Source organism: Panthera leo, chromosome A3 (genome assembly GCF_018350215.1).
Source record: "Panthera leo isolate Ple1 chromosome A3, P.leo_Ple1_pat1.1, whole genome shotgun sequence".
NCBI classification, from domain to species: domain Eukaryota; kingdom Metazoa; phylum Chordata; class Mammalia; order Carnivora; family Felidae; genus Panthera; species Panthera leo.
In genome coordinates, this window is record NC_056681.1 from 32,717,421 (window position 1) to 32,729,902 (window position 12,482).

General features: G+C 37.3%; 1 long non-coding RNA gene across 1 annotated transcript in view; it reads left to right on the forward strand.

The window, feature by feature from the left end:
- The first annotated feature begins 425 nt into the window (after window positions 1-425).
- The window catches only part of LOC122214956, a 110,444-nt gene continuing 98,387 nt past the window's right edge, over window positions 426-12,482 (forward strand). Inside the window, exon 1 of the long non-coding RNA XR_006200166.1 lies at window positions 426-704. This is a non-coding gene — a long non-coding RNA (uncharacterized LOC122214956). The remainder of the gene's footprint in view (window positions 705-12,482) is intronic.

The following is a 12,482-nucleotide window of genomic DNA, read 5'->3' on the forward strand; positions in this document are numbered from 1 at the left end:
GGGAGTAAGGGACTTCTTGATGGAATTTCAGGGTCTCCTTATGGCTTCCACTGACACTTATGAGTTGGAGTATTCTTGTTACACTGAACACTGGTGAAAATTTACTCTCCATTAGGCTTCTTTTGACATATTCCCAAGGAAGAGAGAATTGAGGCACCTTGTTACAGCCTGCCAAGGGTGCCTGTGTAGCTAGGTTCTCCATGTGGCTTTTGCTGTCAGAGGTAGGGGTTGGGCTGCAGTTCTTTTCTGTGTTGTTTGGCTGGAGTAGACTTTGTGTTATCTAAACGTTTTTGTATTTCTGGAGTAGACTTTGTATTATCTAAACGTTTTTGTATTTTCCTGGTTCTTTGGCCAGAGAGGGCAGGCTTTCCTTTGGGCTGCTTCTTCCTCCCCTTCCTTCCTCCCTCACTCCCTCTCTCTTTCTCTTCCTGCCTCTCTCTTTCTTTTTTCCTTTGTGTCTATGACCATAGGGTGCCAGTTCTCCAGTCTACTCTGGAATATATGAAGCAGAAAAAAGCCCCAGAGAACTCACTACCTATGTTCTTCTGGCCCAAGGTCCCTAGATGGACTGCCTTCCTCTAATTAACCTTTCAGATATGCTTGTGTTTGTTTTATATATAACATCCGGGGTTTTTAGTAGAACTTAGCAGGAGGAATAGGGAAAAGTACGTCTGCTCCATCATCTTGGAAACAAATACCAGCAGGTAAGTTTCATTCAATCTTTAAATGCCCTCACAAATTTGCAGATCAAAGGTGATAAATTATTTCAATTTTCTGAGGGAAAAATTGAGACACTTAGAGGTAATTTACCTGATCAAAGTTGCTTAGAAATGTGGCCTTGGCTTGAAGTAAAATCTTGGAATTTTAACAGTTATTATTTTGCTTTTCCTTTTTCTTTCTATGTTTGTTAGAAAGAAAAATCTGGGTGTAGGGGTGGTGAGAGTGGGGAAGGAAGGAATAGTTACTAAAGAGAAGACTAAAGGATACTTGCTTGTTCATAAGCAGCAACTGTTTAGAATTATAAAACTAGGACTTTTTAGGTGGATTTTAATTGACCTATGAAATGTTGTTAATTTCCACAAATTGACTCCATGATCTTCATAGTTACTCATTTATGTCTCATTTGTAAATGAATGGCTTCAATTATTTATACCGTGTCCTGAAACTCAAGTGGCAAGGTACATATTTAGTAATCACTGCCACCTCCTTAATTAAAAATTTGCATAGACATGGGAAGGATGGGGAAAATTTTCATCACTTTGCAGTGATGAAAGCATGTATAAAACTTGCATCTGAATACTTTTGGTCCTGTAAATTCTCTAGATTGCTTAGTATTTCAAAGAAGATTTTATTTTGGAATGCTATCTTAAAGCCCATTATTTAGAGTTCCTGAAAAGTTTCCAATGCTGCAAAGGCAACAATGAGCTCAGAGAATTAACTTCCCTAAGCAAATTTTCCTAATTCTAATATGTTTCCTAATAGATAGAGCATTCACAGCTTCCTCTTTTCCTATTTTAGTCTTGATCACTAACACCACTCTTCAGAATTCCTGAGTCTGAAATTAAGAAGGGATAGGAAATGGGGAAGACCTTTTAGAAACTAGTGAACTGACCTATCTGCTTGATCCTTTTGTGGCCATTTTAGTTCAGCCAATTCTTAGGAGTTCAGACCTGGCATATATTCTAGGAAGAGGGTGAGCAAAACTGTGTAAATTCTTGAGAAGAATGTGGGGCACAACAGAAGGCAGTTGGGAGGGTAGAATGAAGTAAGGGTATAGTCATTACTATGGAAAATTATCCTTGCTTCTGAGTCAAGAGTTATGACAGTTCTAGTTTTACGAAGGAATTTGGGGTTCCATTTAAACTACCTACTATTCAGGAATCTCCTGGAGTGCCTCTGTCTTCCATCCAGTCTCCCGGTCTTCCCATAGAGCTCGGTGGGAAAAATGTCTCTTTGAATGTAGCAACTTCTAGGTTTTTGTGGAAATTTTAGCTGTAGGGATTTTTTCCCCCCTAAGTTGTTTATAGTATGTTCCAGCCTCTCAGCTCTAGAACCACCTCCACTGAGGCTTTCAAATTTGTCTCAACTTTGGTTCAAGACGCTTTTTTGTTACTTTAATTGTCAGGAAAGGCAGTGAGCCTTGCTCCCTACACTTTCTTTGTTGGAGGGGATAGGCTGATTGCTGCTTGGAGAAGGGAAGAGTGGGTGATAAGATCTGTCTTCTGCTTTCTCTTTTCATTTTCCATGCTATACTTCTCTCATGAAAAAAGACAGCCACACATAAACTACTTGGACATAGAGGAACCCATGAACTTGGCTGGAGGCAGGCTTAGAGTTTAGGGGCAGCTGAAAAATCTGTTACAAGTTTGCAGTCGTTTCCATGAAACTAATTGTCACCTCCAGAAATCAGACCAGAAGGAATAAATATGTGTTTTTCCCTGGTAAGGGAAGGGGAATGAGGAAATGGGGATTGGGGATTAACCCTTTCACAGGAAATGACTGGGCCCCTAAAGATCATCTGAGGTCTGCTACCCAGCAGAAAAATGAGATAGGTGGACCATGTAGAGTTTATGTTGGCCACTGGCATTGCCTGCTGTAAAGGTGGTTATTCTTTGTAATACCAGAAAAATTGCTTTGTTAGGGTATCAGAGGTCAAAAGTCTGTTTTGCTTTTTTTTTTTTTTTTAATGTTTTACAGTCTTCCATTTGAAGTTTTTCTTCTCAAGATAATGGTTTCTCTTAAGACCTATCATTCTCGGTGAATGTGTAGAATTCCAGAAGAATCTGTGTCTTTGCTCCCTCTCTAGAACACAAAGCTAGTGCTACAAACAGTAAGAATGAATATTTTCTAATTAGAGAATATTATGTGAACAAAAGAGTATCTTATATCAACATTCATTTCTGTATCTCAGTTTAAATTTGGATACTTTGTGTCATTTAAAATTTTTTTTCACATGCCACTTATCCTTGTTCCATACCAGAAGCCATGCTAAGAAGTTTGCAAAGAATAATGCAGTTTACTTCTAAGCTCAAATATTTAGTGATCTTTGTATATAATACTTCTAATTGCAAAATTTTGTGCACCTGGAAAGGAGATCCGTGTTTCTAAATATTGATGTTTCAATAGGGTTATTGAGCTTATCTCTTACACATGTTCTCAAGGAAAGACAACTTCTGTAACTTTTCAGTTTCAAAGTACAAGTGTTCTATCATTTATTCATTTTTAGATTTCAGAATCTATTGAGTGTTTTATTTTTTATATATATTTGTAAAAGTTTATTTTTGACAGAGAGGTAGAGAGAGGAGAGAGGAGAGAGAGAGAGAGATAAGAAAGAAAGAAAGAAAGAAAGAAAGAAAGCAAGCGAGCACAAGCAGGGGAGGGGCAGAGAGAGACAGAGACAGAGGATCTGAAGTGGGCTCTATACTGAGAGTGGAGAGTCCGATATGGAGCTTGAACTCAGTAATGGAGAGATCATGACCTGAACTGAAGTCAGAAGCTTAACCAACTGAGCCACCCAGGCGCCCCTATAATTTTTTTTAAAGTTTAATTATTTATTTTGTGTGTGTGAGAGAGGGTGTGCTTGCATGAGTGGGGAAGGGGCAGAGAGAGAGGGAGAGAGGGAATCCCAAGCAGTCTCCACACTGTCAGTGCAGAGCCCAACACAGGGCTCAGTCCCACAAACCACAAGACTATGACCTGAGCCAAAATCAAGAATTGGCCGCTTAACTGAATGAGCCACCCAGGTGCCCCTAATGAGTGTTTTAAATAATATTGAACGGCTCAGAAGTTGACAGTTGTGTCTGAAGAGGAGTAATGGATTACAAAGATCTGTTAACTGGCTATGCATCATTTTCCCAGTTTTTGGCAGATACTCTTCAAAATTTAACAGATATTTGTAGGATACATTTTGGGCACTGAGTAATATTGTAGGCCCTGTGAATTCAATGGTGGATGAAAGCTTACAGGCCCTTCCCTATCTAGTCCACATGCCCACTATTCCTTTGTACTCAAAGTGCAGACTACCAGTGTTACCTGGGATACTAGAAATGCAGAATCTTAGACTTCATTCAAAATTTCCTGAACCAGAATCTGCATTTTACCAAGATTCTCAGAGTTTTCATGTGGACATGAAATCCTGAGAAGTTTGCTAGTGGTCAATTGAAGAATTCAGGCTGTAGCCAACCATTGTGTGCCATTCCTTGGACCACAGGAATTGGCTCAGAAATGGGTATCTTTTCAAGGAGATGATGGTAAAGGAAGTTCTTTTTTCTGTAGAGAGAGCCAGAGGAAGGAATAGTCCCTTTCTCCCTCTGTCTACTATGCTGTTGAGGTAAAATTCCTGAAATTGCTTCAGCCTGTTGATGAATGTGAGGATGGGCAGAGGCAACAGTATCACAGGAACATGGAGCGGAACCCTGATTGAACCATATTTGATCCCCATCTTACCCTTGGGCCTTGTCAGTTATGGAAGCCAATATATCCTCTAACATCCTAACTGATTCACTCAAAGAGGCTATATTCTAGAGCCTTAGTGGAAAGGCCCATATGTCAGAAAACAACATATACCAGAATAGGTAAACTTGGTCAGCAGCATGTCAGTCCTTAGTGCTGCCTGCCAAGGGGGATAAATGAGACACAGTTTTGGGAAATCTCTGGGCTTGGGACCAATTTGGGAGGCAAGGTGGAGGAGTGAAACTACATGTTTTGCTGATAGAGGAGAGTGGTGAGTCATAGAGATACACAGATGCTTGGGGTTGTTGTGAAAGAGAAGGGAGAAGTCCTTGGATTCCTGAAATGGGATCTGTGAGGTGGCCTCAGGCACAATCAGTCTTCTCTGCTCATTTTGCCACCTTCAATTGCTCTCACCTTCTTTCTACTACCACCTAAGGCAAATCAGTGGCTTTCTCTACCTTCTGTTCAGTCCCCTCTCCCTTCTCACCTTTCCTACTTCCCCTCCCACCTCATCTAGTGGCACTTTTTCCAAATCCAATAGGGTTGTGAGGCTACAGTGAGTCCTTGATGTTTGTTTTTTAGGAGGGCTTCCTTAGCATGACTTATCCTAGCATAAGTCCAATAAAGGGGAGGGATATTGGGTTGTGGATTCCCACCTTCACTCAAACAAATACCTCCATTGTCAACCCAGAGGACATCCCCTGGGCGTATGAAATAATTATAACTATGACAATTGATGGAGCATTTATATTCCAGGCTCTGTGTTATATATTTGAAATGCCATATCTGAACCACTGAGGAACAGAGGAATAAGGCATGAAACAAAGAAAACAAAAAAGCAAAGTGGCATGTAAATGAAACCATATCAATAACTACACTAAATGTGAATGAGTTAAAAATTCTAGTCAAAGGCAGAGATTGTCAGACGGGATAAAACTTTAAGCTCCAGCTGTATGCTATCTATAAGGCATTTTTTATCCAAATAGGTAAAAATCAAAAGCATGGCAGTGATACACCATGTAAATGATAACCTTATTATCAGAAAAAATAGAACTTAAGATCACATGTGTTACTAGAGACCAAGAGGGGCATTTTATAATGTAAAAGGGCCCATTATCAGGAAGATATAACACTTATCTAAGTGTAAACACCTAATAACAGATCCCCAAAATATGTAAAGCAAAAATAGAAAGAATTGGAAGAAAAAATGGCCAGTAACAATAGTTGGAAACTTCAATACCCTATGCTCAATAATTTGTAAAGTGGTATTGTATATGACAGGAAAATTTACAAACATGCAGAAGACTTAAATAACACTATCATCCCTGTGGGATACTTCACCCAGCAGTAGCACACATGGAACATTCTCCAGGGTAGACCATATGTTAGGCCATAAACAAGGCTCACTAAATTTAAAATGATTGAAATCATACAATTACATCCTCAGACCATAACACAGTTAGAAATCAACAACAGAAACAAATTTAGGAAATTCCCTATTTGAAATTAACATATTTCAAATAATCCATGGGTCAAAAAGAAATCATATGGAAATCAAAGTATTTTAAACTGAATAAAAACCAAAGCATGGCAAATCAAGATTTGTGGGGTACTGCAAAAGCAGATTAAAGAGAAGCAGTTTAAAGAGATTTAAAGCTTTAAACACCTACCTTTGAAGTGAAGATAGAGCTCAAATCAATAAGCTAGCTTTTTGTCTTAAGAAATAGGAAGAGAAGAACAAATTAAATGCAAATCAAGCAAAATGATGAAAACAATAAAGATTGAAGTGGAAATCAATGAATGGAAAACAGAAAAGCAGTAGAGAGTATTAATGAAGACAAACATTGAAAAATCAACAAAATTGACAATCACTTAGCTAGTGTGACAAAAAAAAAGACACAATCAAAATCAGGAAGAGGGGAGTATTATTAGTGCTAACCCTGAGAATTTAAAGGGCTTATAAGGGAATATTATGAAGAATTTGATGTCAACAAATTGGCCAATTTAGGAAACCAAATGCAGCAGCATATATAAAGGATTATAATCCACTGGTAGCACAGAGCCTGAAGCCTGCTTCAGGTTCTGTGTCTGTCTCTCTCTGCCCCTCCCCTGCTCATGCTCTCTCTCTCTCTCAAAAATAAACACTAAAATAAATTTTTAAATATAAATTAAAAAACTTACAGAAGAAAACATAAGGGGAAATGTTCATGACCTTGGGCTAGGCAAATGATTCTTAGATATGAAACCAAAATTAAGATCCATAAAATAAAAATTTCATAAAGTGGACTTAATCTAAATTAAAAACTTTTGCATCTCAAAACAAAGATTTTTGCACCTCAAAAGACACCATTAATAAAATAAAGACAAGTCACAAACTGGATGAAAATATTTTTAAATCATATCTGATAAAGGATCTGTATTCATAACATATAAAGAGCTCTCACAGTTCAATGCAGTTGACCCTTGAATAACATGAGTTTGAACTGCACAAGTCCACTTATACATAGATTTTTTTACATTACTGCAAATATATTTCTCTTATGATTTTCATAATGTTTTGTTTTCTCTGGCTTTATCATAAGAATACTATTATAACATACAAAATATGTGTTAATTGGATGTTTATGTTATCAGTAAGGCTTATGGCCAACAGGAGGCTATTAGTAAAATTTTTAGGGAGGGGAATCGAAAGTTATATGTGGATTTTGACTTTGAAGGGGGTTGGTGCCTCTAACTCTTGTGGTGTTCAAGGGTCAACTGTACTGAGAGTAACAACCTAATTTAAAAAAAATGAACAAACTATTTGAATAGGTATTTTACCAAGAGGATATACAAATAGCTTCTAAGCATATGAAAAGAGGTTCAGCATCATTACTCCTTTAGGAAATTAAAATTAAAATCACAGTGAGATACCACTGGAAAGATTACCATAAAGAAAGCAGATTAAAGCAAATATTGGCAAGGATGTAGAAAAACTGGAACACTCATACATTGCTAACGAGAATGTAAACTGGTGCAGATACTTTGGAAATAATTTGACAGTTTCTTAAAAAGTTAAATATAAATTTGCCATGCAACCCAGTAATTCCACTCCTAAGAATCTACCCAAGAGAACTGAAAACATATGTTCTCCCAAAGACTTTTATTATGAATGTTTGTAGTAGCATTATGCATAATAGCCCCAAAGTGGAAACCCTCTGAGTGCCCATCAACTAATGAATGGATAAACAAAACGTGGTGTATTCATATGATGGAATACTATTCAGCAATAAAACAAACTACTGATACATTCTATAACATGGGTGGATTTTTAAAACATTATGCAAAATGAAAGAAGCCAGAGGCAATAAGCAATATATATTGTATGATTCTCAGTATATGAATCGTATATTTTATATGAAATGTTCAGTAAAGGGAAATCTATGGAGACAGAAAGCAGTTCAGAGGTTGTCTGCAGTAGAGACTGACTGCAGATGGGCCTAAGGGATCTTTTGGGGTGATGGTAATGTTCTAACACTGGATTGTGGCAATGGTTGCACAACTCTATAAATTCACGGTAATTTGTTGAAATACTTAAAATGAAGAGTTTCTGGTATGTAAGTTATACTTCACTAAAACTGTTAGAAAATTAAAAAAAAAAAAAAAACACAAACCTCCCAAGTAAAGCCAACCAACAAACAAAGCAAGCAAACCAAATACAAAAATACATATACAAAAAAACTAAAAAAACAAAACAAAAACAAGTCAGCCTTGCCTTGAACTTCTTGGTTAATGTTGAAATAGTGTCCCAGAAACAAGGCTAATTTTTCAGAGTAAGGATTAATACAAGTACCCTGCCCTTTGCAAATGGTAGGTGCATCATGTAGTGTGCATTCCTAAAAAGCTGTAAGCTTTAGATACTTCTTTGTTTTATTTATTTGCTATCACCTTCCTTTCTCCGCCCCCCTCCCCACCTCGAAATCCCCAGTCAGAGCTCAGTCACTATTGACTGATGTCCCTGAAAGAGCTTGTTGTCTCCTCCCTGTCAGGGGAGAACTGCATGTAATCCTTTCTCAACCTAAATTCTTGTGGGAGGAGAGGGAGGGCACAGAGCTATGACCTGATCAGGACTGAGCTTCATGTATGGGCCAGCAAAGATGATTCTGATCTATAACTACAATTGTCACATGTCCTTACTCCAGAAGGGTTCTTAGAGGTCTCCTGGCTGAACTCACTTCTTCCCAGCTGGTGACCACCTGTTTTAGTGTCTCTAACACTTTGAATTCCAGATAGTAAAAATATGTGCTCTTATTTCTGTGGCTCAAGGTGAATTTTAAAGATTTAAAGTGTCCTGGGTTCTTTGGGAAGGATTTCTTTCTGTAAATATAAAGGATTCTTATCATTACCAAAACATTCTGAAAACAATAATGTTCCTGGCATTTGACCCAATTTCATATCTGTATACAAAATACTCGTGCATTGAAGCCTTGCTATCTTATGTTTTCAAGGTTCCAGAAAGCAAGAAAGTGGTAAATAAAGGGCATATTACAAATGGAATTTCTCTACAGTCTCACAGTTAGTCTTCTGAGAATATCATAAGCAAAAATGCTAAGTGAAAGAAGCCTATAAAATCTGCATTGTTCCCACTTTTCTGTTCCATGTTTCCTTAGAGTCCTCAGGCTTAGAGACCCCAGGGAACTGGCAGGTGCAGATTTCCATGGAAACCAGCCCTAAAAGAATGAAATCCAAAGAGAGAATTGTGTGAAGTGCCCTTGCTCCTGTGTAATTTCCTTGCCAACAGTTTTCGAGGTCAACCTAGCTTATTTCATGAAATTAGAGGCCCTGCTGTCAGGATTTCCCCAGCAAGGAGGGTTTGCTCAGTTCTGTTGGTTGGAAGTCCACAGATTAGGGTTAGTTCTCTGCTTCTAGAAGAACAGGCCTCATTACTTGGCCTGACTTTCAAATACCTTTTATTCTAGCCTCATTTTAGTTAAACAGAGCCATGCTTTTTTTTTTTTTTTCACATTTAGGTTGCATTTATTTACTTTCTTCATTACAAAATAGGTGTATTTTTAAAGAACCAATGAGAAGAGGTTTTTATTATTACACATGTATGAATTTTATATATGTGTTCACATATATATGTATTTTATATATGTATTTTACATATATATATGTATAGTTATAGTTAAAATTTCTGACAGTATAAAAAGTCAAAAAGGAAAATACCTGTGAATCCTTCTTCCCAAAAGCAAAATGGGTGTAAGTTGTAGGAGTGAGTGTGATTCCTCCAACACTGGCCAGAGGAACACTCTTTACTAGTATCTGCCAGGGTGGAGAAATGGGCCTCAATTCTAGAAAATCTCGGCTTGAAATCAGTTTGGGAAATGTCTTACACCTTGCTTTGTGATTTAATAAAAATATAGCTTAGAAGATTTTCTTCATCGACTTACAGATCCAGCTCATGTAGTAGATCAGTGGTTCTCAAACTTGAGAGCATATCAGAATCACCTGGAGGGCTTGGTACCCCACCCCAGATGACAAGGTGCTACCCTCAGAGTTCTTTATTTAATAGGTCTGGGCTGGGGGTCTGATATTTTGCTTTTCTAACCAGCTTTCAGGTGATGCTGTTGCTTCCACGTGTGTACCATTCTTTAGTGCTGTGATTGAGTGCTCTGAGCAAATGTAGAGATCCATCTTAGCAAAGCAGTACTGTATGAATTTATCATCCTATTTTTAACCAACTCTGTGTCATTAAACATTGTGAACTTCTTTTTGTTATCTCATTGTCATCCTCACAACGATCTTACAATAAGACGAATAGTCACCATTTTTAAGTATATACTATAGGCCAAACACTGTGAATTGTTTTATCCTCACAGCAACCCTGTCGTGAAGGTACTTCCATTATTCCCATTCTATAGATGAGAAGACTGAGTCTGAAAAATTACATAATGCGATTGAGTTCATACAATTAATAACTTAAGATAGGTTTGCCTGATTCCAGAACCCATGTTCTTTTCAGAGTGTCTACAAGGAATTTACAGGCTAGTGGGAGAGTTAAGGATGAAACACAAAGGACTAAGAATAATAGAGAGTGATAAGTAACATAAGAAATACAGAGAAGTTGACTTAATCAAAGAAGGGATCAGGGTGTATAGTCTCTTGTGGTCCCAAGCTTAGAAGTGCTGGCTCTTGTTTCATGCTTTACTGTCACTATCTTGAAATTCAAATTTTTAAACAAAGTTAAAGCATATTTTCACTTTGCACTGGGTCATACAAATTATATAGCCACTCCTGGAATGGTTAGTCTTCAAAAGCTTTAACAGTACCTTTAATAACCACTAAACTGGGGCACCTAGGTGGCTCGGTCAGTTAAGCATCTGACTCTTGATTTTGGCTCAAGTCATGATACCATGGTTCATGAGTTCGAGCGCTACATGGAGCCCCATGTGGAGCCCTGCGTGGAGCCACTTGGGATTCTCTCTCTCTGTTTCTCTACCCCTCCATCATGCACGAGTGTTCTCTCTCTCTCTCTCTCTCAATAATAAATAAATAAAAAAACTTAAATAAACACTAAAATGATATGCCCACAAAGTTCACTCTTCACTGTTCATTCGCTGTTTACTGTACCTTCATGGAGGGAGGGAGCATTTTCAAATGATTTGTGCAACTTTTTATTCTATACTTCTTTGTTTTTGATCTCCAAGTAGACACCCTCCTGAGATATATATATATATATATATATATATATATATACATATATATATATATATATATATATATATATTTTTTTTTTTTTTTTACCTGAATACATTCAGAGAGGCATTCATTTGCCAAACAAAAACATCACTAGGACAGTAAATCTGAAGGAAGATAATGCCAAACATAGCTTTCCAAAGTCAGCCAGAAAGGATGTTTTGGGGGAGATGGAGGGGAAGGGAAGAATCATTTTTTATTTCCCATCTCCTGGTCCACATTTATTCATTAGAATATTGTTATCTTAACTATAGTTTACAGCCTCTGAAATTTATTATTCTTAATGTAAAGCAAAGTAGAGATTCTGAAATTTTTCTACATTAGCTAGTTTTCATATATTTTCCAGGGAGTAAAAATTATTTCCACTTCTGTACACTGGGAAAATTCCATTGTGAACACAGTGCACATCAGCTATGCCCCAGGGGAGTGCTGCCTTGTGTATTTCATATTTCACGCCATAACAATGTTATCCGATTTTATAATTAACATTAAATTTTTATAGGAAAAAGTACCTTGTTATACTAGTTGTTAACCTTTCGATGTATTTAAAGCTCATTTCATAAGGAGCCATATGCTTCTTCATCACCATCCTAAGTGGGCTCTGTTGCTAAGTGTTATGGGATCTGGTAATGAAAGATATATACACAATGTGTTTGCCCAATACCAGGGGCAGAATTAAGGGAGCAGTGGGAGCCTTAATTCTTGAATTTCCTGACTTCTGTGGGTTTCATTTGCAATTTCAGCATTCCAGTGATATTTCCTTTCTCACACCCATTCTTTTTTTAGTTTCTTCCTCAACATCCCTACCTCCTCTCCAACCCAGATAACAACTACTTAAACATTCATACTCACTTTCCTACCACATCTGAGTTATATGATTCATTATACCATAGATTAATGTATTAGTGCCATCTCTCATGGGGCTTAATTATTGCTTCAGTGTTCCCAAACTATGGCTCAGTGACACAAATCCATCTAGGACAAGACATGTAATAAGCAAGCAATGGTGAACCTAACAGATTTTTATATACTTTTCCAAAAATTTAAGTGGGTAACAGCTTACCTGAGAATAGGTTTTCAAGCTTGTATTTAAAGTAAAAATAGAGAATGGTAAAATTTGCCATTGAAAATCTTTTATGTCATTCCTTAAGAATATGGGAGCATGTGTGTTTAATGTAACAATAATTCTTACTAAAGCTAAAGTTAAACAACAACCAAGTCAGACCAAAAGAAGAAATTAAAGAAGAATCTTTACGCAGACAACTGGGCAGCCAAACCATTTGTGTTCTGAC